This window comes from Jaculus jaculus, chromosome 16, assembly GCF_020740685.1.
Source record: "Jaculus jaculus isolate mJacJac1 chromosome 16, mJacJac1.mat.Y.cur, whole genome shotgun sequence".
Classification (NCBI taxonomy): domain Eukaryota; kingdom Metazoa; phylum Chordata; class Mammalia; order Rodentia; family Dipodidae; genus Jaculus; species Jaculus jaculus.
The window spans coordinates 69,732,542-69,760,448 of record NC_059117.1 but is presented as its reverse complement, the minus strand read 5'-3'; the positions used below and the strand labels follow the sequence as shown (position 1 = coordinate 69,760,448).

The following is a 27,907-nucleotide window of genomic DNA, read 5'->3' as shown; positions in this document are numbered from 1 at the left end:
AAGCGCCTTAACCACTGAGCAATCTCTCCAGCTATTAAGATTATTTAAAGGCTCTCAGATCTCAAGGACCCTTTGCTGCGAGGATGGAATTTGAGTCCTGACAACCAGATCCACCAGGAAAATGATGAGTTACCATTCTGGGGCAAGGAAAGAGATGCACATTGGAGGTCACTGTGAGGATGGCCTTATTGTGATAATTACACTCACCAGCTCTGAGGCCACTGACATGGGATTTATGTCCCCTGAAGCTATTTCTTTAATTTACATGACATCTGAGTTGCATGGAGTTGTTGCTTCAGATTTGTGACTGTAAGTTGCCATTTTCAAAATATTCCTGTAGTTCCTTGTGGGGACAGTGAAGTCACTATCACGAAAGTGAAGGCGAGAGAGAGAAAAAAAGATGCCAATCTTTAGGTGGGAGTGGGATTTATACCACAGCATCTTCTAGAAGAGGACCTTGACTTGACCTTGGGGAAGAGCTATCATTGTTGTGAAAGGGAACTTTAACAAAGAAAAAACTGTTCTGGTCATATAGATATAATACACTTATTTCCAAACCAAAACCAACAAGGTCACAGCCCACAAAGTATTCTAAAACTGAGGCTTCAGGCTTTATGTTAAACAAACAACGTAGAAAAGACACAAAGACGTAAGGCATGATTAGTCTTCAAGAAAATGCAAATAAGATCTCACATTCGTTAGGACAGCCACTATAAATAAAACTGCAACATAAATGAGTAAATACTGGAGAATGACAAGCCGTGGCCATGATAAGCAGTGGGAACACTGTGTACTACTGTGTACCGTTGCTGGGAGTGCAGAACGGCGCGGCCCTGTGGACGAGCGTGTGAGAGGCCTCCGTGTGGAAACCAGCATTCTCCTAGGACTCAGCAACTCCGCCTCTGGTCTTGCGCTCAAAATAACAGGGAGCAGAGGCCTGACCAGATATTTATACACATGTGTTGATCACAGCCAATTCGCGATCATCAATCAAGCGGTAGAAGCATGGCATGTCCCTGCAGATGACAACATAAACAAACCACGGCCCGTGCAGACAGGGGAACGCGAGTCGACCTTTAAAGGGGTGGGAATCCAGCCCTGGATTACCTGGATGAGCTTGGAAGACAATCGGCCAAGTGAAATGAGGTAGTCACAAAATGACAAATAATATTACTCCACTTCTGTGTGGAGGAGTCAAATAAATACAGACAGAAAGTAGAACCATGATTCTCAGGAGATGGAGGTAAGTAATACTGTGATTTAATGCATTCAGAGTTTCAGTCTTATGAGATGAGAAGAATTCTAAATATTGGTGATGGTGTAACATGAACTGGGTCTTTAAGCTTTCCTTCCCTTTTACCATACATCCTAAACATGCCACTAAAGGATACACTTAAAAATGCATAAGGGAGGCGCAAGAGATGGCTCGGTGGTTAAGGCACTCACCTGCCAAGCCCAGTGGCTCAGGTTTTATTCCTCAGTTCCTATGTAAAGCCAGATGCGTACTGGTATCTGGAGTTTGTTTGCAGCAGCTGGAGGCTCTGATGTGCCTATACTTTCTCTCTCTCTGTTTCTGTCTCTATTCTTGCAAATAAATAAATAAAGACATAAAAAATGCTCAAGACAATAAATTTTGTTTTATAAACAAAATGTATATAAAGACAAAAATATGAATAAAATGTAAATACATTTTATTGCCATATTTAAAATTAAAGAAAATATATCAATTGGATATTTTTAATATTATTATTTATTTGAGAGTGACAGACAGAGAGAGAGAGAAAGAGGCAGATATATATAGAGAGAATGGGCATGCTAGAGCCTCCAGCCACTGCAAACAAACTCCAGATGCATGTGTCACCTTGTGCATCTGGTTTACGTGGGTCCTGGGGAATCAAGCCTTGAACTGGGGTCCTTAGGCTTCACAGGCAAGTGTTTAACCACTAAGCCATCTCTCCATCTCCTCAATTGGATTTTTTAAATAGGGAACTAAGAGCTTGGATTGGTTTTTCCAAGACAGTAATGTGAACTGCATAAGGCTTGAAATTACCTCGTATGGATTTTGGCAGCTGAAAAACAATGTTATTGAAAACCGAATGGCCTCTAATTGGTGAAGGCCTTTGATTACAGAGTTTCACTGCTGAGCAGAGTGAGAACTGGGGACTGTCCGGCCAGCTGTGCTGTCGGGTTGAGGTGATGTTTCTCTCCAGGGAAACAAACAGTCCCCCATCAATCAATCTAGGGCATAGAAGCAGGCTTAAGAGTGAAGGGGGCGGGATGGGGGGCGGCTAAATGGTTAAAGGCGTGTGCTGGCAAAGCCTGATGGCCTGGGTTCAATTCCCCAGTATCCAAGTAAATCCACATGCACAAAGTGGTGCATGCATGTGGAGTTTATTTGCAGTGGCAGGAGGCCCAGATGTACCTGTTAGAATTTGGGGTTGACTAGAGAGATTTGAGAAATGCAAAGAAAGAAAAAAAGCCAGCATAAACTTTTATTTATTTGACCCAGATGAAAGAGCCACTGCTGCCCTTGAATGTGGGAGAGAGTAGAGATATACAGGGTGAGGGATGGGGGCATGGTCTTTGGAAGATAAGAATGGGGGAGGGCAGGTAAGGCCTTTTCTTTTGTTTACTAGTCGCCTGTTCAGGAGGCGTCATAGTTCCTGAGGTAGGATCTTTGAGTTGTGAGCTTTTTAACAGGAGTCCCTTATCATGCTCCGGTCCAGGAAAGTTTTGTGGTCCACCAAGGTCAGTGGTCTGAGGCCAGTGGTTCATTAACCCTTCAGTACCTATATTCATTCTCTCTCTCTCTCCCTTCGTCTCCCTCTCTCTGAAATAAATAATTATATAAATATTTAGAAAAGAGTGAAGGGAGAGAGGGTGTTTAGTGTGGTGGGGAAAAGACCCCTGTTCCCACGTGACACACGTGTAGGGTGTAGAGGAGAAAATGCCTGGCAGGGAACTCCTCCTCCTGGACCGGGAGCAGACGTACGTGAAGCCATGTCAGAACCTCACTTGCCCATGTTGGCAGCATGCCCACGGCTGTGAATCTTGCTGACAGAACTCGTGGGAGCTTCAGCGTGCCGTCGGAAGTAGCAGGCGATGGGCACAACCGGACAGTCCAGCGCTGGTCACCGACCTGGCCAGCTGGCAAGGGCCCACCGCGGGAGAGTTCTTTTCCACAGGAAGAAGCACACGAGGAGAGAGGCAAGCCATCTTTCTCTACTCAGGACTCTGGATAGGATGCCTCCCACTGTAGCTATTTTGTCCTGTCCTTGAGTGCAAAGCCCACACAGGGAAATGCAGAATAAAAGGAAGAGGTAAGTTCCATTCTTTTTTCAAAAAAAGTTTATTTTTACTACTTATTTGAGAGAGAGAGAAAGCACCAGGGCCTCCAGCGGCTGCAAATGAACATCAGATGCATGTTCCCCCTTGTGCTCCTGGCTTACGTGGGTCTTGGGGGAATTGAGCCTGGGTCCTTAGGATTTGCAGGCAAGGGCCTTAACGACTAAGCCATCTCTTCAGCCTAGAAGCTACATTCTTGGTGTCTTGATGTCTACGTGTGGAGATGAGAAAAGATACCCATAGCACCATCCTACTCATGAACTCTTCAGTATTTCAACATTTTGAGTAAAGAGTTTCTGTAATGTGCACATAAACATTGTACTTAACTGATTCGGCATGAAAATTCTTTTATGGTTTCTGGAACAACAAAGGTCTGTTACAAGCGATAGTCTAGCATGAGCTCTGCCTTTATAGGATTTGGAGGGGCTGAAGAACGGGGTGGGGGGAAGTCCTCAGAGTGAAGAAACAGGTGACATGCATGGGTCAGACATGTGGCACATATACACAAGCCCTCAGGGCCTTCAGAGAGTGGAGAGGAATTCCTGTAAGATATCAACTTTGGACAGACATATAGACAAGGCTGGAGCTATGGTCTGATAGTAAAGGAAATTATACTGACTGTAAGAGGGTGTGAAGATAATCTTGACTTTGAGGAATCATGGGATATCCTGCCAGGAAAATGAGACTCCTAATATGGGATTTCACATCTCACTCTGTATTTACGTCATGGATGCATGTCACCTGAATGACAAATTCTAATTGGCGTATTCCAGCAAAAGGAAAGGAAGTCATCCCCCTCCCTCAAAATGAGCAGTCTAACTCCATGGTAACTCAGAAGACATTGCAAAATGTCATAACATGGGAAACTGGGGAAGAATGCACAAAACATGCTTTTCCCCTAATTGCTTACTTTCATCTCTTAGCCAGAGTGTGGTGTGAGCATACAGGCAAAATTAACAAGAAATACAGAGGTAGAATTTAGCTGGGTGTAGTGCCATGTGCGGGCACCTGGGAGGCTAAGGATGAAGGAAGGATCAATCACAACTGGAAGCCAGCCAGGGAGACATAGCAAGACCCTGACAAATGCACACAGGCAGGCACATGCGTGCACACAAATAAAGCTGGCACAGTCTTTTGTTTCAGTACTTGGGAGCCCAAAGTAGGAAGATCACTGTGAGTTCAAGACCAGCCTGGGGCCACAAAGTGAGTTCCAGGTCAGCCTGGGCTAGAGTAAGATCCTGTCTTGACACAACAACAACAAAAACCTAAATAAACAATAAGCAATATTTCAGGCTAGTAGTTGTACTGTTAGTGGAATAATGTAGCCTTAAACATTTTCTGTCCTTAAAAATATTATGCTAAGTTAGGAATGGTAGCTCATGCCTCTAACCCTAGAACCTGGGAGGCTGAGAAAGGAGGACCAGAGGTTTGATAAGGTTCATCAACCTTAAGCTTGACAGTGAGTTGGAGGCTTGCCTAGACTACATGACACCCTGTCCCAAAGTCACACGCACTCTGAAATCAAAAATTGGTTTCAATTGGAGTAATTCTTCTCTCCTTAGTTGCGCTGTGTGATAATTGTAGGACACAGCATATTTCCCCAAAAATATACCTGACAGAGGCATTTGAAAACCACACTGGAACTGAGTTACATAACAGTTAAGAGAAGAAACTCATATTTGACATCCCACCTCCCTGCTTCACGTGGCTGCCCAGGATCTGGGTTCCAATGGTACCAGCTTGTACGAGGACCTTATGCAGCCTGACTGACAGCTGTCTGTTACGTCAGTAAGGATCGTCTTTGCTGCAAGGCAGGTCTGAGCTTGTTTCTGACTCTTTACCAATGTAAAAGCATGCTGATTCCAAAGTGGAATACATTCTGAAACACATTCATGCCCTCAGCATGAAGAAAGAGAGTTTGAAGCTTTGCCAAGTGCGACAGGACGATTTCACAGCACAGGGAGCAGGTGTGGGAGACAGAGCACGAGGCTACGTGGCCGGTGTGACGGCTCACGCACACGCAGATGCATCAGGATGGGTCATGGCATGGTCACTGACAGGCGCTAGCAGGAGAATGGACTTTACTGCATACGGGTCCTGACAAGGGAGGGGCTCAGAGAAGACGCAGAACACAGAGAGAGGACGTCGTCCAATGCCACTCGCTGCAAGTTCACCATCCGTCAGAACTCTGCGGCCGTTCCTCTTACCCACACTGCTCACATCTCAGGCTGTGATTAAGCCCAATCATCGTGACGGCAAACCCTTTTGTTCTGTCCCACTAATTCGCATAGGCTTCGTGTGTTAATCAAAATGTCAGGAAGTGAACAAAATTAGAAAGGGCACATTTCTAATGAAGTTTAAGAGTCAGAGCTTTCTACCACAAACACACTTCCCGTGGATGAGCTTTTTACAGACTAATTATTTCACTTCTCTGGAAGATTACTGATGACATCACGCAGAAAAACCATAGACGGGGCTGCTTTATTTTCCCCATCTATCTGTGATTCTTGTGCAAACTTATACTTGTTACCATGACAAATGACAAATTTGCCATCTGATCAAAATGTTAACAAGGTAACTGTCAGGGAGATGGATCTGTGAATGTCACTGCAAGCCAGAACATAAGGATACATTGATATTTCTCAATACAGCCTCTGCTTCCCCAACGTTCACTAACAACATTTCCACGACGAGGGTCATAAATCACGCGGAAATAACAAGCTCTATCGGATCTCTGGGGTATGATAGATTTGTCCTGGCAGTGTTATCTGCAAGGGAGAAAACACTGGATAATGATCTCAAGAAAGGCCTAATCAACTGCCATTTGCCATAATGGGGTAGAAGAGGCGAAGATAGGACATCTCCATGGTGGTGCGTGCTAGCACAGCTTGAACCACTCAAAAAACCCAAAAAATTCATCAGATGAAACAAAGCACAAATGGCTTAATACTGAGTTGAGTCAAATAAATGAAAAATAAAGTTAATAACACAGTCTGAGTTGTATTAGGCATTGTTAATAATTTCATAATCACAGTGATGGCCGGGGCTCTTGAACAGCCTGCTCCCATGGGGCTTCTCACAGGACGGTGGCTGGGCTATCGGTTTAATGGACTCTCCATCATGTTCTATCTTCTAAGGCCTCTGGGCCCTGGTAGTCTGTAATTCCGTGGCTTATCCCATGAAAAGAATGCCTTTCCCACAGTGCTGTGGCCAAGTAACTCCTCAAAGGAACCCACAGAGACCAGGAGAAACAGATGTAGACATCAAAGGAATTGAGACATCAAACACAAGAAAGGCCACTTCTGCGAGATTGTCCCCGGTCACGGAGACAAGGGGGAGGGCTTTGACTGCCATAAGAGTGAGAGGCCGTTCTATGGCCTCTGTCTTTGTTCACTACTCTGGCCTTTCCTGCTTTACTGGTTAGAAGACGTTAAGTTTGCCATGTCCCCATGGCCTTCTGGTTGCTGTGCCTTAAGTTCTTTCCTGCCCATTTATTTTCAAGTAGCTTCTAGAACCTTGGTTGCTCTGCCATAGCTTTGTCTACCAAGGCAGAAAAGATCAGATCAATATGGATCAACCTTGTTTCCAAGTGTCTTGCATGGTCCCTGTTAGGTAGTAGTGATTATGTACAACTCTGATGAAAGACTCTGGGATATTGGATAGCTTTGCTGTGAATCTCAGTGCCAGCACTTGCTAGGTACATAACCCTGTGTAAGCACTCAAGTTCTATGTGCCTCAGGTTGCTCATCTGTAAAATGGGCAGATCAGCAAAGGCTGTGGCACAATATTAAGCCATTTGTGACAGCATTGCAAAGACAGCATGACTTCACTAAAGTGAAGGCATTTATGTGGAATTAACCACATAGGAAACCAAAAAAATTCATTGATGGCTACTGTTACCAAGTTCTTACTGTGGCAAGAACTGAGGTGATTTGTAAATACATAAGTGTATGTTGGAACAATGAGGTGTCATTTTATTCCAGTGTCTATTTTGTGTTTAACCAAAACACAATGAGTCCCTCTAGTTCTGTAATCTTGGACTAAGTATAAAGAAACAACAAAATGCGCCCACCCATCTGTTCCTTATAAACAACAAGTATGTTTGTTGACAAACATCTATCAGGCAGTGTTGCTATGTATTTAATGCCCAAGTTGCAAAAGGTTATCTCCTCGTCTACTCAGTTTGCAGTTAAGTACTTTCAGGAGTCCCATGGCAGGGACAAAATGAAAGCAAGACCAGGTGGGGAAAGAGACGCCTGCTTTGAAAAGGGTCCAGGGCTCAGGCAACTATGATGGTCGCCCATAATTGCCATCTCTGCTGTATTAGCCGTTTTTCCGATATCCAAATTTTTATTTCATTTTTCAGTTGGCATACAGACATATTTCTCATTCTTCCTTTCCTTCCTTCCTTCCTATCTTTCTCTCTCTTTCTTTATTCATTTTTTTTTGTTTGTTTTTTATGAGGTAGGGTCTCACTCTAGCCCAGGCTGATCTGGAATTCACTCTGCAGTTCCAAGCTGGCCACTAACTCATAGCAATCCTCCTACCTCAGCTTCCTAACTGCTGGGATTAAAGGCATGCACCACCATACCCAGCTGAGATCTTAGTTGTTTTTTTTTTTTAAAATATTTATTTATTTAAGAGAGAGAGAGAGAAGTAGAATATGTGTACCATGGCCTCATGTCCCTGCAGATAAACTTTAGATGCATGTGTGACTTTGTGCATCTGGATTTACGTGGGTACTTGGGAATCAAACCTGGGCCATCAGAGTTTGTAAGCAAGTACTTTTATCCACTGAGCCATCTACCTAGCCCAGCATACAGAGATTTTTAGTTGGCACATAGAGATTTAGGTACTGTTGCAGTCAGGTTCGCGTTGCTGGTAGAAATCATCTGACCAAGAGCACCTTGCAGGGAAAAAGAGGTTTATTTTGGCTTATAGTCTCGAAGGGAAGCTTCACGATGGCAGGGAAACATGATGGCATGAGAAGATGGTGGACATCACACCCTGGCCAATCTAAGGTGGACCATAGCAACAGGAGAGTGTGTGAAACACTGGCATGGGGAAACCGGCTATAAGGCCCATAAGCCCACCCTGAACAATACACTGCCTCCAGGAGGTATTAATTTCCAGTTGCCATCAGCTGGGAACCTAGCATCCAGAACAGCTAAGTTTATGGGGGACCCCTGAATCCAACCCCCACTGGTGCCATTCATTCTTACATGTTCAATAAAGTTCATTTTGGTTGATTCTCATCCTCCTTCCATTACCAGTCCTCCCCCACAATTCAACCTCAGAATCTTCCCCCTTTTGTTTTATTTATTTATTTATTTATTTTATTTGAGAGAGAGAAAGAGAGAGAGGGTGGGGATGTGGAGAGAATGAGCATGCCAGGGCTTCTAGCCACTGCAAACGAACTCCAGATACATGTGCCCCCTTGTGCCTCTGGCTTACATGGGTCCTGGAGAATTGAACCAGGGTCCTTTGGCTTTTGCAGACAAATGCCTTAACTGCTAAGCCATCTCTCCAGCGCCTCCCCCTATTGTTTTTTAGGTTTGCTTCTGGTTACAATTCTACCTTTGTAGGTTTGACCACATTTGATGCCTCTACATCTACACACCTACCACTATTGCATGCTAAAATCCTGCGTATCAGAGAGAACATGTGGTTTTGGTCTTTCTGAGTTTGGGTCACTTCACTTAATATCCAAATTCACCCACTTTCCTGAAAATTCATAAGTTCATTTTCCTGCACTGCCAAATAGAATTCCATTGTGTATATGTTCCTCAATGTCACTGACCATTGGTCTGTTGATGGGCATCTGGTGTGTAGGTATTTCTGTAGTCCTTAGGGCATGGGCTCATGAGTGGTAAAGCTGGGTGCAATGTGGGAGTTCTACTTAATTTTTTGAGATACCCCCATACTGAGTTCCACAAAGGCTGTACTCGTTTTCACCCCTGCCGATAGGAGCTGTGAGTTCTTGTTTCTCTGCATCCTCACCAGCATTTTGGTATTTATCCTTCCATCAACTAGAACTTTGGGATAAAAGTATTCATTATGAAACATAAAGAAGTGAGATGAGGACAATAGCTCATTAAGAAAAATCATTCCCATGGGGCTGGAGAGATGGCTTAGCGGTTAAGGGCTTGCCTATGAAGCTTAAGGACCCCGGTTCGAGGCTCAGTTCCCCAGAACTCACGTTAGCCAGATGCACAAGGGGGTGCACACATCTGGAGTTCATTTGCAGTGGCTGGAGGCCATGGAACACCCATTCTCTCTCTTGTTTTCTCTCTCTCTCTCTCTCTCTGCCTCTTTCTCTCTGTGTCTGTCATTCTCAAATAAATAAATAAATAAACAAGAAAATTAAAAAAAAAAAAAAAGAAAACTTATTTCCAGGCTGGAGAGATGGCTTAGTGGTTAAGCGCTTGCCTATGAAGCCTAAGGACCCCGGTTCGAGGCTCAATACCCCAGGACCCACGTTAGCCAGATGCACAAGGGGGCACATGTGTCTGGAGTTTGTTTGCAGTGGCTGAAGACCCTGGAGTGCCCATTCTCTCCCTCTCTCTATCTGCATCTTTCTCTCTCTCTCTGTCATTCTCAAATAAATAAAAGTAAACAAAAATTTATAAAAGCAAAAAGAAAAATCATTTCCAACAGGATTGAGGGTAGAAAGTAGGTCCTTAGCCGGGGGAGTAGCTGAGCAGTAGACCGTTAGCCTAACACGCATGTGGCCCTGTGCTCAATCACTAGCATCTTTAAAAACTTTAAAAATCCACAAGTGGGTCCGTGCTGTCTCCATAAAGCCGTAGTTCTTGAGAGTCAAAGCATCACAGGGGTCTTCTCGAGTTGTGACAAACTCTATGGATCCCTGAGGAAAATGCACAGGCTTAAATGTTCACACATGATTTCCAGGGACTGAAAAACTTCCAAGAACCAATCCATAAACCCACACAGTCCAGGGGTAACAACTGACCTTGAGGGAAATCTCAGGTCACCTTCACATTCTTTATATATAACTGTCTCTTCTACAGATCCAGATATATACAGTGAGCAAAACAGGAGTAGGGTTGAAAAAAGATAAAAATTCAGGACAGAATATTACAGCTTGAAACTCATTGTTTGGATACTGCTGAGGAAATTTCATGAGCATAAGATGTAACTTTTATTAATTATAGGCAAACTGAATAAGATAAAGCAAAGCTGTCTATATAATTTCTGAGTCGATAATAATGTGCTAATTTTTTTCTTCAACAAATTAGGTGAGGCAATCTTTCTGTTGTTAAACGACAATAATATTTGCTAAAGGAATAAAATTTTAGGGCTGGAGGGGTAGCTCAGTAGTTAAGGTGCTTACCTGCAAAACCTAATGACCCAAGTTTGATTTCCCAGTGTCCACATAAAGTCAGAGGCACAAGATGCTGCATGTGTCTGGAGTCCATTTGCAATGATAAGAGGCCCTGGCAAGTCCATTCTCTCTCTCTCTCTCTCCCTCTCTCTCTCTCTCTCTCTCTCTCTCTGCCTCTTTCTTTCTCTCACTCTCCCTTAAAATAAATAAAATATTTGGGCTGAAGAGAGGGCTCAGTGGTTAAGTTATTTGCCTACAAAGCCTTATGACCAGGTTCAAGTCTCCAGTGCCTATGTAAAGCCAGATGCACAAAGTGGCACATATGACTGGAGTTTGTTTGCAGCAGCTAGAGGCCTTTGTATGAGCATTCTCTCTGCCTCTTTCTCTCTCTAATTTACATTAAATTAATATATAGACTCTTGTGTGAGCTGGAACCAAAACTCAGTAGCAGGGCCCATAAGCTGGAAAAAGGCTATAAGGGATGGAGGAGAGAGAAGGACTTTAGCGGCTGGTATTGTATATATGTAAGTAGAAGAACAGATTACAGGGAGGGGAAAGGCCTCAGATAGGTCAGGGGAAGAGATTATATAAAAGAAAGTTGGGTGGAAGGTCAATCAAAATTCAAGATATTCTGAATAAGACAAATGAAAATCTACTTTCTTGAATAATGGCACATCCAGAAGCCATAGATTGTTACTAGAAATTTTTCAGTGCCAGGGATAGGATACCTTCCAGGGAATCATTGGCCAGGGAAGTCCCTGTTGCCTCCAAAACATTACAGGCTATTGCCAAGACCCTTGGTTCTCCATGAGAAAGAGATGGTAAGACCCATTGCTGAAGACTTCACATGCCTGAGAGGCAAAGTCACTGAGAAATCAAGTTGGTGCTGAGCAGAAAACCTTCTCTCTGTAGCCCAGCCAACTGTAAGCTGGAAAAAGCTGCACTGTATGCAGTCTTATGGGAGATAGAAGTCATCAGCAGTGAAAACAGTGGACATTGGAAACCTCAAGTTTGGCCAGACAGCTCAAATGGCATGTCTACTCTGGGGGAAACCAACTGCTCTAATTGGACTGAAGGCCCACTGTATGGGAGGGAATACATGCCTGGTACTGAAAACCTGATCAAAAGCCTATGTCAGGGGAGATCATGAGCCTTAGGGGTATAAAACCTGCTCTTATCTGGATAAACACATATATTACTCTCACCAAATTTCCCTGAAAGCACTACAGTTAATGTTCATATTCACATATTATTGCTAATCTCACTTCTGGTTAGAGAAGCTTCCTTTATAGATGGTGATGACCACTGGGATGACCCAAAAGGCAACATAGTGCTGAGAAGAAGGGACCGAGGAGTGTCCAGCATTGAAACATCTCACACCCTCCAAGACTCAGGGTCCATTGCGGAAGAGGTGGTGGAAAGAATTTAAGAGCCAAAAGAAGGGTACCACTCATCACATACAACTGTCCAGACAGAAATTGGCCTCGATATCCAAAACCTCACAGTGCCTAACAATACCTATACAAGACCCTCATAATAGGAGAAAAAGATGATGACATCAAATTAAAAGAGAGACTAAGGGAGAGAGGGAGGGAATAAGATGGAGACCAGAGTTATGAAGGGGAAAGCAGGGGAGGGGAGGGAAATACAATGGTTTGTTGTCTGTAAGTATAGAAGTTGTCAATAAAAGTATATATATATATATATATATATATATATATATATATATATATGTACGTATATATGTATGTATGTATATAAAATTAGCATCAGGGGCATTGGCATTATTCCCATAAAGAACTTTTATTGTTAGGTTTTTTTTTTTGCTGCCATACTACCTTTTCTCATCTTTAAGTCATGTCAAACGTGAGATGTTTTCCTTGCCTGATACTGTTCAAATCAAACCATACCTACTTAGAATCACAGACATGCTCACAATAGCAGTCTTTTAAAAGGCCAGCATTCAGTATAAAAGCATTGCTAGTAGACTGTAAAAGTGATGATTCAAAAAATCTTAAAAACATTTCAATACAGAAGACAAAACATAGAAAACATATTTATACCATAATGTGTTTCAAAGAATAAAGTTAGACTGCTTCATGAAGCAAGCTTTGGGAGTCATGCTATTGAAATGTCTTCAGTTACCTCTTTAATTAGGTACATAAAGAAAAAAAAAACTTAGCAATATTTAAATGCAGGAAAACAGATTATTAGGAGGAGAGATCATTATCACACAGATTTTCCTAACAACCCGAGCAGCCAGTAATTGCGTTTTAAGAACTCTCTGAGGTGGCTCTCTTCAGACTTGGCAAGGGAATCTAGTTTTCCTTTAATTACACCATCGTAATCAAGGAGATGACTCTCACGTCCCCACAAAGCCAACTGTTTATGTAGGAGACTGGCACGGGCCAGGGGTGGAGGTCCAAAGAGGTTACGAGCTTTAAACAACTCCAGATTATCCCGGGAGTGTGTAGAGAAGTGAACGCTACTGTGTGGAGGGAAACAGCTGCTCCAGCAATGGGAGCTACTTCTTGGAAATACACAACCTCTGGCTTCCTGCTCCAGTGGCCAAGTCTATACCAGCCCTGAATGTCAGCGCAAGAGCATGGCATGGTCCTTAGGGTTAGACACCCTGCCGAAAGCGGGTGTGGAGTTTTCAAGTTGATAAAGGGCACAACGAAATTGACTTTGGCTGTGACTACCCTGTTCAGAAGAGAGGTCGGAATGCCTGCATGGGAACCATTTTCCTGCATGGAGCTTCTGTTCTTTCCAAATTTTCTGGGTCGCTTGCTGATTTTGGGGTTCACATAAGTAGGGTATACAACACTGATGTACTGGAACTGAATTCCATTATGTTGGCTCACAAGAGCTCTTTGAGTAATTTTCAGAAAATTCATAAGCTCCTTAAACAGCCATTAAAATTAAATTATGTAAGTTATAACCAAATACTAAAAGCAATAGTGACAAAAATAATCCAAATTCCTAATTACTTCACTATACTTTACTCTGTTTTATGCTATTGTGTGACTTTGGGCTATTTCTTCTGTGTGGTGGGAATGCCACAAAAATGTGTCTCTATCCATCGTTTTTCAACTCCATGTGGTAACCTTAAGCTTGCAATTTAAAATTACGTATCGTAGGAGTATTTATGTGACTGAATTGAGAACCGTGACACATTTATTATTTTCTTGGTTATCTAGACCTAAGCAAATAATAGCACACATTAAATTTCAAATCATATTGTGCCTGTAGTTTTCATATGGTGAGTAGCATGGAAAATTTGAGAAAATATCCTTTGGAATTCTGAAAGTATTATCTGGTGTGCCAGAAAACTCACCTATGTCACTAACAAATAAATAGAGTTTTGAAACTATATTTTATTTTTATTTATTTGAGAGAGAAATAGGCATGAGAAAGAAAGGGAGAAAGAGAAAGAGTACACCAGGGCCTCCAACTACTGCAAACAAACTCCAGACACATGTGCCGCCTTGTGCATCTGGCTTACAGGGATCCTGGGGAATCAAACCTGGATCCTATGGTTTTGTAGGCAAGCTCCTTAACTGCCAAGCAACCTCTCCAGCCCCATGAGTAGAGTTTTCACATATATTTTTATATTTCACTTTTTTCTTGCGTATAATACAAACAAAACTATAAGCAAGCATTCCTGTGTCAAGCATATTAGTTTTTCAATGATATGAGGATGTAGATTGAACTAGATGGTAATTTAACTCTATCTTTTCCATTTTCCATGGGTATGTTATAACTAGGTTAGCCATGAAAATAAAAATTCAACATCAACCAAACCTTGCTGTAAAACTCAAGTTGACTATGTGGAATTAATTTCTTTTATAAAAGTCTAGCATTTATTTCTAACTATAAATTGTGTCTATGTATACTTTTTATCAGTACAATTTATCATAAGCTTATATGTATATATAGGTGTATATAAACATATACACACACGTGTCCACACAAGAACTGCTTGGAAACATTTATCAGCACACTACTATGTAGAACTACAACTGAAAATTTATTTGCCCAAGGATGATCACTCAACTTTCCTACAGAAACTTCATTATGACTGGAAGATAGAGGCTGGGAGGCTTGTTGAGTCAGTTTTAGAGTTCATCAAGTCATTTCACATCTCAAAAGTCACCTGTACTTGTTTCTAATATCAGGCTCTCCCAGCCACTTCCCCAAGATCCAAGGCTCCCAAGAAGGTAGTGAGATCTGAGGTCTCTTTCTCTTGGATTCAGGAAAGGCAGATCCAAGGCTTCTCTGAAGGTAGTGAGATCTGAGGTCTCTTTCTCTTGGATTCAGGAAAGGCAGATCCAAGGCTTCTGAGAAGGTAGTGAGATCTAAGGTCTCTTCCTCTTGGATTCAGGAAAGGCAGATCCAAGGCTTCTCTGAAGGTAGTGAGATCTGAGGTCTCTTTCTCTTGGATTCAGGAAAGGTAGATCCAAGGCTTCTGAGAAGGTAGTGAGATCTAAGGTCTCTTCCTCTTGGATTCAGGAAAGGCAGATCCAAGGCTTCTCTGAAGGTAGTGAGATCTGAGGTCTCTTTCTCTTGGATTCAGGAAAGGCAGATCCAAGGCTTCTCTGAAGGTAGTGAGATCTGAGGTCTCTTTCTCTTGGATTCAGGAAAGGCAGATCCAAGGCTTCTGAGAAGGTAGTGAGATCTAAGGTCTCTTCTTCTTGGATTCAGGAAAGGCAGATCCAAGGCTTCTGAGACAAGTTTGCCACCATGCCTGCCTTTTATTGAGGAGCGCGAGGGGGCTTGGACTCAGGTCCTTGTGCTTGCAAGGCAAGCGCTTTTCCTCCTGAGGCATCTTCCCCGGCCCACCTGATGCTTTTCTTTTTAACTACTGCCATCTCTGGGTGACACCCGGGCTCTCGTGGGGCCCATGCTGGAATGGAATCCCAGCTGCTGCCGCCTGCTGGATTGGTTTGAGAGCTCAGTGCTGCTTGATCATGCACGTGTCTCGCTCCCGCTTCTCCTCACAGAGCCTTGTCACTTTGAATGTGCTTGATTTTCTTTTTTCTTTCACGTTTCCAGTCCCTGAAATACACACATCTGGGATGTCACCAACAGGAGGCTTTTTCTTTGACTTCTCCTCCTGGGAGCCTGAAGGTATATATGGAGGACGTGAGCACTGCTTTCATTTTCCAAAAGACATCAGCTCTCTAATGGGAACCACGAGAATGTGTCAGATCCCCCGCAGTGACTTATAAAAACTATAAACACCCAAGGCAAATAAAACCTCCAGGGAGGTAAGCTTTGTCCAAGAGCATATTTGCTAGTTTTCTTTGCAATTTTGAGAACCTGGGGTCACTAAGAGACACCAGTGGCAGGCATTTACTTGCAAGGATAGGGATGTGACTAGATCAAGGTTAGAGGACTGATTTGAGGGAAGTCATGCCACAGGTGAGCTCTGATGCGGAGGGTCCAAAAGAGCTGTTTCTAAGTGGGCTAGGTTGCCAACCATGGCAGAAGGCAGCACATCAGCGACCCCTCACGCGTGGCTGCTTGGAAATCCAGGTGTGTACGTTACTTTCCCGAATACGGTACCAAGATACCAGACACAGCGCAACCTACGGAAGACGGGCCGTACTTTCCTCGTGGTTTGAGGGTGCGGAGCATCATGGTGGGAAGCGTGGCGGCAGGCGTGGGGGGGGGGGCGGCTGGTCACGTGGCATCCACGGGCAGGGAGTGATGCAGGCTGGTGCTCAGCTTGTTCTGGGTTTCATTCGTTTTATGACTCCGGCCCAGGAAATGATGCCACTCACATTTAGGAAGGGTCCTCTGTCGTCATTTAATCTAGAGACTCCTTCACAGACAAGCTCAGAAGATTGTCTCCTTGATGATTCTAGATCCTGTCCAGTTGACCATATTAACCATCACGCCTCCCTCCCCCAACTTGACAGTTGCAAAGACAATGGAGAAGAGTAACATTCATCAGTTCATCCTCAGCTGAGGAAAGAAGGCACTTTGGTTGCAAAAACTGGGACCAGCTATTTGCAGAGTGGATTGCCTGTGTTCTTACCAAGGACGGACGCTCCTCACAAGGGAACAGAAGAGATGGTACTTATGTTACCATTCCAGGAAGTGAACATGGAGTTTCCAAGTGGTAACCATGACCATCTGCTCAAAAGGTTGCTGTAGGGCTCCCAGAAAGTGACCTCTGGGGCTGGAGAAATGACTTAGTGGTTAAGGCACTTGCGTGTGAAGCCTAAAGATCCAGGTTTGATGCCCCACAACCCACATAAGCCAGATGCACAAGATGGCACATGAGTTTGGAGTTCGTTTTCAGTGACTGGAGGCCCTGGTGTTCCCATTTTCTCTCTTTCTCTCTCCCAATTTAATAAATACTTGTTTTTAAAGTGACTTCTAACTTAAAGGGATTTACATCCAGGTAGATCTTAGGGAACTCAGCAAGCTGAAGGCTAAAGGAGAATGAGGCAGGCAGACAATGTGCAGGAATAAAAGAGAGCAAAAAAGGAAGAAAAACAAATCCCCAAGGAGACCTAGCACAGAAGCCAAGGATCCAGCATTCTAGTCCATTCACTCTAGACACTCCCAGAGTGGCCACAACTATCCCATCGCTGCCAATTTCTGGAAGCAGAGCAGTAGCCCGGACCCTCTGCCACCCTCTCCCTCTTCGGCGCCCTGAATTCCATCCGCCACCTTTAAGGAAGACGTTTCTTGTGCAGCCTCAAGTAGAACAGGAGCTGACTTCCACATTCAGAGCACAGCCTGCCCTTTTAAACTTCTCTTTATAAATATTCTTCAAGCACATAGGTCATAAGGAAATGGAACATGCAACCCACTCTGACTGCCACAGTCAGGAAGCCAAGAGAAAAACTATATGTCATACCATCCTATCATAATAACAGATCTAAAGGAAACAAACATGGTACCAATTAGCAGCCGTAAGAATAGGAGGTTCCAGACTGCACACTGTTACACACAGGCAGTGAAACTTGCACATGCTCAGATACAATGGACTTAAAACACCAGGGTGTGGATGCCTGGGGCTTAGCTGGCAAGAGCTCAGGGAGGCAACTAGATGTTACAGCACACACCAACTTTTCCCAAGCAACCACGGGCACTCAGTGACTACCCAAGAGTTAAAACACAGCCATCCCAGAGCCAGGCAAGGGCCTCCCAAGTCGGCAAGGGACAGTCAGAGACCTTGTCAACATCTGATTAATAATCTGCAAGTCTCCTGTCCCCAAGATGTATTCTTGACCATGGTCTCTCTAGCATTTTATGCAGAAGGCTACTTCTCAGAAATGAGATGGTTTTATTAGCATGCAGGGGCCAAAGTTTAGCCTGAAGGAGAGGCACCTTCATCAATAAAATCTTTTTTGATTAAATTCAAGCCTTTCTTCTTGGGCCTGCTTAGAGTACAGAAAATAAACTGGGTGTACTTTCTAACTTTGATCCCCAATTTGTTCCCTGAGGATTTCAAGGATTCTGTTGCCATCAGGGGAATCTCTAAGAAGAAAGAAAGGAGTGATCTTTAAAAAGAAATAAAAGTTGTCTGTTGATAAACTTACATCTAGAATTTGGACTTGGAAACTTACTGTAGTAAGGTGTCTAGCCTGGTCAGCTGCTTGTGTATATTCTATGTTAACCAATTAATGTATTATATAATTTTTCAATGGCCATACACAGCATTGCATCTATAATTTTTAAATGATAATACATAGAATATAACAATAGCCTCTTGTTAGAAAAAGAATTTTTATAAAATATTTACTGATATATTTATTTAGTTAGACAGAGAGAAAGAGGAGGAAAAGGAGCTTGGTTGTGCCAGGGCCTCCTGCCACTGTAAACAAACTCCAGACGCATGCACCTCTTTGTGCATCTGGCTTTACACAGGTACTGGGGAATTGAACCTGGGCTATCAGGGTTTACAAACAAATTCCTTTAACTGCTGAGCCATCTCTCCAGCCACAGGACAAGAAAAATAAGCCTATTTATTTTAAATTATTTTAAAACTCCTTCATGTGTATGAAGATGCATGGGATGTGGGCATGTGGATGGCATAGACGTGTGTGAGGTCGAAGGACAAGCTCAGGGGCTATGGTCACTGCTAGCTGGCCATGAGCTTCCAGCAACTTTCATCTCCATTTCCAGTCTTACCATAGGCACGCTACGGGGCCTGGGGATCTACATGGCATCTCGGGATCCAAATTGAGGTCCTTGTGCTTGCTTGGTGCTTTACCCACTGAGCTACTTGAAAGGAGGAAAATGTGTGTTCAAACATGCAAATTTGAAGCTGGATGGATTTCTTTTATTCTCTCAATAGCCACAGAGTGAATGGACTGCACTAAGGAGCAGCAACAATGAAGGAGAATTTTACGACAAAATCAATGCCATACTCATCAAGTTTCTCACATTATCATGAGGACTGTGGATTACTCAATGAAAGTATTCTATTTGCAAGCAGGGGAGACAGAAAGAAAATATCAACAGGCACACCAGGATCTCCAGCTACTGCAAACGAATTCCAGATATATGCACTATTTTGTGCGTCTGGCTTTACGTGGATACTAGGGAATCAAACCTGGGTCATTAGGCTTTGCAAGCAAGTGCCTTAAGTCCTAAACCATCTCTCCAACCCAGGGCCTTCCTTTGTAAACACTGCATTCACAGTCGGAAAGAGATGCTCCTGCACACCTATCTATATTCCTTGAGAGACCAGGGAACATATCACTGAGAAATCACTGGGTCTTAGACTTTATATCATGGTGACATGGATAGCCCAATGTGATATTTTGGAATACTTAAATTTGTTTTTGCATCCTCCATAGGGCTCTTCTTCATTTGTTCCCAATGTGCTGCCTAGGTTAATAGTCAAATGTGCTCAGCCATCATCGGAGCCCGGACCACAGGGCTGATATCAGGGATCAACTACCGGCCCAGCCTTCGTGGTACGCACTGATCAGACACCCATTTGGTCCCAGCTGTTTCAAAGGGTCTCGGGACAACATGGCCTCATTGCCTGAGCCTGAAGGACCTCCAGCAGTCATGCAAACCAGGCCCAGGTCACAGATCCTGGGGAAGTCCCACTAATGGTAGAAGAAGATGCTTCCAGACGCCCGCGCAGGGAGACACAGCCGGCGGGCCAGCAAACAGCGCAAGCAGCAGCGCAGACCGGCAACAAGGCGGACCCCAGAGCTCACCCTGCGCTCCCACATCTTTGGGCTGGAATTCAGGTCTGCACCCCCCCACCCCTGTGACACCTTAGGGCTGGACTCCAGGATCCGCCCCCACTGACACCTCCTCCAGTCAGTGAGATGGAGATCCAAGTTACAAACTTACATAAAATACCCGAGTCACTGGGGGTCATATATTCAAACTACCACAGGCCATGTTCCAAGATCTTGCCTGGCAAAGTGGATGCCTACGAGAACCATTCATGAAGTCTAATGATGATAATTTCAGCACGCACCATTAGGAACACTTTTCTTTCAGTCTGAATGAAGCTTCCCCGGAGCCTCCATAATTCCGCATGCGTATGTTGTATGTATATGTATGCATTGTGTGGGTGTTCATGAATGTGCATGCACATGCACGCGTGTGTATGTGCACATGTGGCGGGCACAGGGGGATGTCAGGTTTCCACCTTGGTTGCACTCTCCCTCAGTAAGTGAGACCGTCTATTGCTGGAACCCACGGTTTGATGATTTGACTATTCCAGCTACACAGCCCGGGAGTTCCCTCTCTCTGACTCCCAAGTGCTGAGAGTATGGGATTGCAAGCGGGCTGTCCTGCCTATGTGACTTTAAAAAAGTATATTTTATGTTTATTTACTTATTTGAGAGAGAAAAAGGAGAGAGAGAGAGAGAATAGGTGCACCAGGGCCTCTAGCCACTGCAAGCAAAAACTCCAGATGTATGTGCCGCTTTGTGCATCTGCCTTACGTGGGTCCTAGGGAATTGAACCTGGAAGGCAAGCACCTTAACTGCTAAGCCATCTCTCCAGACCCCTGTCTGCCTTTTATATAAATGCTAGGGATCCAAATTCCAGTCCCTGTGTGTATGTGGCAAGTGACCCATTTCCCCATGCTGCACTTTCCATATCATGGCATGAGGGTGAGGCGCTGAGCAGGGCTTCTGTCTTGCCAGCCAACCATAGCTAAATCGTTTCTGTTCTCTGGGAGAACCATATCCCTCGTCAAGGAGATGGCAGCCTTTGCCCTCCTCCCTCAGGGAGGTGCTGAAAGGTCGACTCACAGAAGACATTTCAATGTGCTCCAAATGGCTCTGGGGAGACGTGCTTTCTAAACCCAAGTTGTAATTGCTAATAAAAGCCCTCTCTTTTATACGAGGGTTAAAGGACTTTTAATACATCCATTCTTTGGTGCTCATTAAGAAGACACTAATTTTTCATGGGTTCATAAACACCTACATAACTGAGAAGAATTTGCCAGCACCAAGCAAGAATGAATGTAAAATCCTAATGAGAGGACTGACTCACATTGGTGGGAACGTGGGTGACTGACTCGCACTGGTAGGAACATGGCTTGTTCTTTCTCATCTTTCCCTCGCTGTTGAAGATACTGCATTGAATTTTCTTCAGAGGGTTTATTAGTTCCTGCTTAATATTATCCCCTTTTTTTCATGTGAAAACTTTGATTAGACTCCTAGGCAAAGCTTGAGGCTTTCAATGAGGAGATTATTAAAAAATAATTAATATCTAAATGGTGCTCAAAACATCACATTATAGCTAATTGACAGCACTATCTCATGGCACAGAGATGTGGATGAGATATTAAATGCCAGAGAGCCTGGCCTCATCTATCAGTAATTTCATTATTTTTCAAGTACAGAATTAACTTCTTTGAGAGGGTAAAGCCTGCTGGGCTCCTGGGGGACTCTCTTGGTGTGAGCAGATGATTTCCTTGTGGAGACTCCATGGAGGGAAGCACAGAAAAATCCCATGTAGTCTGCATAGCTGCCTCTCTTCAGTCCACATTCATTCACTCTGCTAGAATAGTCACCGATCAAATTCTGGGGACTGGCGAGATGATTCAGTGGTTAAAAGCTTTTTCTTGCAGAGCTTGATGGCATAGTTGCAATTCCTCAGTCCCCATGTAAAGCCAGGTGCACTAGGTAGCTGTGAATGCATCTGGATGTCATTTGTAATGGCAAGAGGCTGCCCATCCCCCACTCCTTGCAAATGCATAAATCACTGACTCTAATTCTGGACCACACCCTGGGCTCTTTTAGATTGTCTGGAAGGCCAATCACTGGCACAGAAAAGGTAGGCCCAGACTCCTAGTTTCTAACTTGTGGGAAAGTTTCTGGGAGAGACCAGGCTGGGCATTCCTGGATGTCCAGGTGCTATCTCAGGTCATTTCCTACTAAGAAAGTTCTCAGGCTTGTTTGGTTAGGCCCTGAAGAAAAATGATGATATTAGTTCTTATGTAAAATGGGAGCAAATTGCATCAGCCTACAGTTATTCTGAAGTTAGTCAAATATGTTCATTTACCTTAGGACTCTAAACCAGAATTTCTCAACTATGACTCTTTTAATACTACTAAAAAGCTATGCAGTTTCTCTGAAAGAGAAAGAAAGAAAGAAAGAAAGAAAGAAAGAAAGAAAGAAAGAAGGAAGGAAGGAAGGAAGGAAGGAAGGAAGGAAGGAAGGAAGGAAGGAAGGAAAGGAAGGAAGGAAGGAAGGAAGGAAGGAAGGAAGGAAGGAAGGAAGGAAGGAAGGAAGGAAGTAAGGGGGCTGGAGAGATGGCTTAGTGGTTAAGTGCTTGCCTGTGAAGCCTAAGGACCCGGTTCTAGGCTCGGTTCCCCAGGTCCCACGTTAGCCAGATGCACAAGGGGGCGCACGCATCTGGAGTTCGTTTGCAGAGGCTGGAAGCCCTGGCACGCCCATTCTCTCTCTCTCTCCCTCTACCTGTCTTTCTCTCTGTGTCTGTTGCTCTCAAATAAATAAATAAAATTAAAAAAAAAAAAAAAGAAAGGAAGGAAGGAAGGAAGAAAGGGAGGGAGGGAAAGAGGGAACAGTTATAAAAATATCATTGTTTAAAGTACTTTTGGGGGCTGGAGAGATGGCTTAGCAGTTAAGCGCTTGCCTGTGAAGCCTAAGGACCCTGGTTTGAGGCTCGATTCCCCAGGACCCACATTAGCCAGATGCACAAGGAGGCGCACACATCTGGAATTCGTTTGCAGTGGCTGGAGGCCTGACGTGCCCATTCTCTCTCTCTGTCTCTTTCTCTCTCCCTCTTTCTCTCTCTGTCTGTCACTCTCAAATAAATAAACAAAAATAAACAAAAAAACTAAAATAAGTAAATAAATAAATAAAATACTTTTGGAAATGCTCTCCTGGGAGTTTCATGAAGAAACCGAGGATTTCTGCAATTAAAAGTCACATTTAATTTTGCTTAGCATGTTCAATGTTATCTAGCCATATAATTGTATGTTTCCAAAGTGAGGTCAAAATAAGGTTGTACACTCTTCATGAGTTTGGAATGGAGTAGACCCTTAACAGGTGGAGAAGTCTCTCTTTTCGCTGGCTGTTCATCTCTCCTGAGCGTCTACGTCCTGGGAAGTGCGCCCACCCCTCCTCCCCCATGGGCTCTCTACCCCTGCCCCCCGCATGACAGGAGCTCTCTGCCCTTTCTTTTCCTTTCCCTGAAGAAATTTAATGATTTAATAATAATAATAATAATAATAATAATAATAATAATAACGAGTGAAGCAGAATATATACCAGCTCTCCAAGGACTTACATGCTTCCTCATTGCCCACAATTCCATGAGCTAATGATTCTGGTTGCCTTCCTTCTTTCCTTCCTTCCTTCCTGCTTTCTTTCTTCCATCTCACTCTCCTTCCTTCCCTCTCTCTCTCCCTCTCTACTTCTTTCCTTTCTTTTTCTTTCTTCTTTTTGTTTTTCCCAGGCAGGGTCTCACTCTAGTCCTGGCTGACCTGGAATTAGTCTCAGGCTGGCCTTGAACTCTAAGCAATTCTCCTACCTCTCCTCAGTGCTAGGATTAAAAGCAGAACTACCACACCTAAGAGAGACAGAGAGAGAGAGAGAGAGAGAGGAGAAAGGGAGAGAGGGTATACCAGGGCCTCTGGCCACTGCAAATGAACTCCAGATTCACGTGTCTCGTTATGAATCTGGTTTTACATGGGTACTGAGAAATTGAACTTGAGTTGTCAGGCTTTGCAAGCAAGTGCCTTAACCACTTAGCAATCTCTACAGCCCTTCTGGGTGTCTTTTGAGGTATAGGGTAGGTCAAGGTAGAGGGTGGGAACTAGTGAGATGAGGTCTGAGTTAAGTATGGTCTGCACTCACAGGGAGGCCACAACAGAGCTACAGACAACCAGGCCAAGCCACAGTCGGCGTGGTAAGGAGGAGTGGGCAGGGTTGTTCTGTATGGAGGGCGAATGCACTGAGTAACAACACGGTGTGTGAACTGGGCACCGCAGTAAAGGACGTGTCCTGTTAGGTACAAGAATAGAGAAAGCCAACCACGTAAGCTATCCCCAGGCTGTGAATCATTCAATTCCCCAATATCTCAGGTGAGTCCAGAGTCCTGGTTTGGCAGTGTTAGGGCAGTGATGTCAAATGCTCAGCTCGCTCCTTCACACGAAGAATCCACAGTTCGCACGCCCTACACCGTGCCGCACAGCAGCATTGCAGTGAGCCTGTCTGTTGCTCACACTGTCTGCCTTGCCTCCCTGTGTCCCCGAGGCAGGCCTGACACACTAGAGGCCTCTTTCCTGGACATCAGTGTCAGGGTTTCCTTGTGTCCTTGACTTACAAAAGCAATGGGCCCCTCCCACTCCTCTGTTTCCTCTCTCCCTCCCTTTCTTTCCTTTCTTACATCCATTTATTTTCTTCCCTCTCTTCTTCCTTTCCTCCCTTGACCTTCCCCACTTCCTCTTTCCTTTCTCCTTCCTTTTGTCTGTTTTCTTTCTCCTTCTCTCTTTTCTTTCTTTTTTTCTTTCCCTTTCTCCTTTTCCTCTCTTTCTTTCCCTCCCTCTTCTCTCTATCTCATTCTTTATAGACATGGTCTCGTGTATCTCAGGCTGGCCTTGATCTCATTATGTGGTGAGGAGGGCCTCAACTTCTTATCTTCCAAGTGCTGGGACTACAGGTATGCATTACCACACCTGGCCCAATGGCTCTTTTAAAGTTGGATCTTTGTGGTTAGCTTGTATGTAAGATCATCTTACATGAGTACATGACCTGGCCATTAGAACCACCTTACATAACCATGAGGAATGTCCATTAGATGGGTGTTTGCAATAAAATTGATTTTCAAGGAAAGCTAGATACAAATGTTAGAAAGCATGGAGGCTTAAAAATTTTTAAAAATATATACCCAAAACCAAAGAGCAAAATATGAACAAAACTTTATTTAACTTTTCTTATTTTACAGAGAGCAAAAGAGAAAGAATTGGCACACCAGGGCCTCAGTGACTAAGATCCAACTCCAGATGCTTGTGCTACCAAGTGGGCACGTGTGACCTTGTGCTTACCTCACCTTTGTGCATCTTGCTTATGTGGATCTGGAGAGTTAAAAATGGGTCCTTAGGCTTCACAGGTAAGCCCCCGAACTGCTAAGTCATCTCTCCAGCCCGTGAACAAAACTTTAAAGCTATAGTGGCCACTTATAACCAATCTGGTATACAATGATAGTCCCAATCACAATTTGACTTAGTCAGATCCTTATCTTCTGGGATCCCTGAGTTAGCTAAAGGCACCATATATCCTAGATAATCCTGAAACACTTAAGTTGGCGCACAGCAAGAGAGTAAAGCTGGCAGACTTCAGATACCCATCTGTGACACAGCTGGCCAGACAGCAGCAGTGTGTGAACTCAACAACATTCGATCTGAACCTTTTAAGCAAACTGACAAATCTCCCTCTAGAGCCCAATTCCCAGCACGGGGACGTCTTTCCCTCGATGGTCTGTCTCCTGTCGTCTCTCCAACCTAATGGCTCTCTATGCCACGAAGGGCAGTCGGTGTGATTACAATAACATCAACAAAATAGTTTCATAATTAAGTGTCTTCTTTTAAAAATATAATTGTGGTCAGCAAGTCTGACAGTCTCTTTTGGTCATTAACAATCTATTTAACCACCATAAATTTAAAGTCCCAGAGCCCCAGTGTTAAAGAGGTGAGGGAGCAGGGAGAATTAAGAGCTGGAAAATTAAGTCAGAATGTGAAAGGCAAGATTTACAAAGTAGTATTCCTCAGAGAATGCTATAGACCTAAATCGAATAGGGTGTTATGAATGCTAGAGTATATATTCAATTACCTTTTTTTCCAGAGGGAAAATGACCTATGCCCTAGTAATATAACATAGATAGGGTGGGGCAACTTTAGGGTTGAACCCAGACCAAAGTCAAGTTATAAAAATGAACTGGGCTGGAGAGATGGCTTAGCGGTTAAGCGCTTGCCTGTGAAGCCTAAGGACCCTGGTTCGAGGCTCGGTTCCCCAGGTCCCACGTTAGCCAGATGCACAAGGGGGCGCACGCGTCTGGAGTTCGTTTGCAGAGGCTGGAAGCCCTGGCGGGCCCATTCTCTCTCTCTCCCTCTATCTGTCTTTCTCTCTGTGTCTGTCGCTCTCAAATAAGTAAATAAAAAATTAAAAAAGAAATGTACTGACTCTTCATGATTCTTTGCCATGTTTAGGTACCTTGAAAACATTGATTCTTTTTTTTTTTTTTAAATTCAGTTTTGTAAAACATTTCTTCAATACTTCTATCTTGTTAAATATTATGAAGCTACTGATTTCACAGTATTTTGGGCTGTCACCAATTTATGTGGACTTTTAACACTTTTTAATTGATAATTTTCATAAATTTATATGATGTGCTATAATCACAATCCCTCCCTATTACTTTCTTTTAAAAATATATTTTATTTATTTATTTATTTGAGATACAGAGAGAGACAATGGGTGCTCCAGGGCCTCTAGCCACTGTGAATGAATTCCAGACACATGCGTCCCCTTGTGAATCTGGCTTATGTGTGTTCTGGAGAATTGAACTGGGATCCTTTGGCTTTGCAGGCAAACGCCTTAACCGCTAAGCCATCTCTTCAGCCCCCTATTACTTTCTTTTGTCTTCTCCAATCCTCCTCTCTTCCCTTCTAGTCCCTCTCCCATTTTGATTTTTTTTGTTACTCTCCACCACCATTCATGAGAGAATATCAATGAACCCAATATTATGCAAGTCTTGTAAAGACAATGACAATCTCTACGAGGCCGTAAGAGCAACGAGCGCTCCCTGTCCGGAAGACAGTGTTCCCAAACACGTGGACATTCCTCCTGCCTCCTCCTCCTCGGTGCTGCCCTGGGCCTCGGAGGGGGGATATAGACGTCTCGTTTAGGGTACAGCACTTTGATGAGTTTTAAGTCTCTCCAGTGGTCACTGCCAGTTTCAAAGACAGGCTTCTCTAACTGGAGACGAGAGCAGCACTAATCTATGGGCATAAACATAAATATTTAGAGGGTAATTTGATGGGCACGACAACCCCTTCTGCCAAAAAAAAAAAAAAAAAGTATCTTCCCTCCTAACACCTAGGAACTCCCAGCCGTGGGCTTTTGACTACATTTTCAGTGCCAGGCACGAATTCCCTCCTAGGTGTTTCGAGTCCAGTCAGAGAGCGATGACTATCCCCACAGCAGTCAGGCTGCCCTTGCACCAGTGAGTATGTCTTACCTGGCTGGTCAGTAAAACTCTGATTCTGTTTTTTTTAACTTTTAAATTTATTTTTATTTTTATATGTTTATTGGAGCAAAAGACAGAGCTTGAGAGAGAGAGACAAAATGGGCGTGCTAGGGCCTGCTACAGACAAACTCCAGACACAAACACCACCTTGTGCATCTGGCTTATGTGAGTACTGGGGAATGAAACCTCAGTCCTTTGGCGTTGCAAGCAAGTGCTTTAACTACTAAGCCATCTCTCCAGCCCCTAAACTCTGATTCCTGACAAGTAGTTTAGAATGCCGTTTAAAACACACGGTGAAACATTCAGACTGTGTAGCAGTCACCGCCTCATTGCTTGCTGGCACAGGACACCCGACCTAAACAGCTTGTGGAAGGGAAGGGCTGGTGGCAGGCTTACAGTTTTGCAAGGAAGGTTCATCGGTGTGAAGACAGCAAGGCGGCTAGCTCACACCTTCATGCTGCAGTGGCACAGAGAGAACAGCCAGAGAAAGCTGAGTGTGAA

The 27,907-nt window shown here is 43.9% G+C and overlaps 1 protein-coding gene across 4 annotated transcripts in view; it reads right to left on the bottom strand.

The window, feature by feature from the left end:
• Positions 1-27,907, bottom strand: part of Fhit (fragile histidine triad diadenosine triphosphatase) — a 1,635,415-nt gene that overhangs the window by 156,574 nt on the left and 1,450,934 nt on the right. The window lies entirely within an intron of this gene.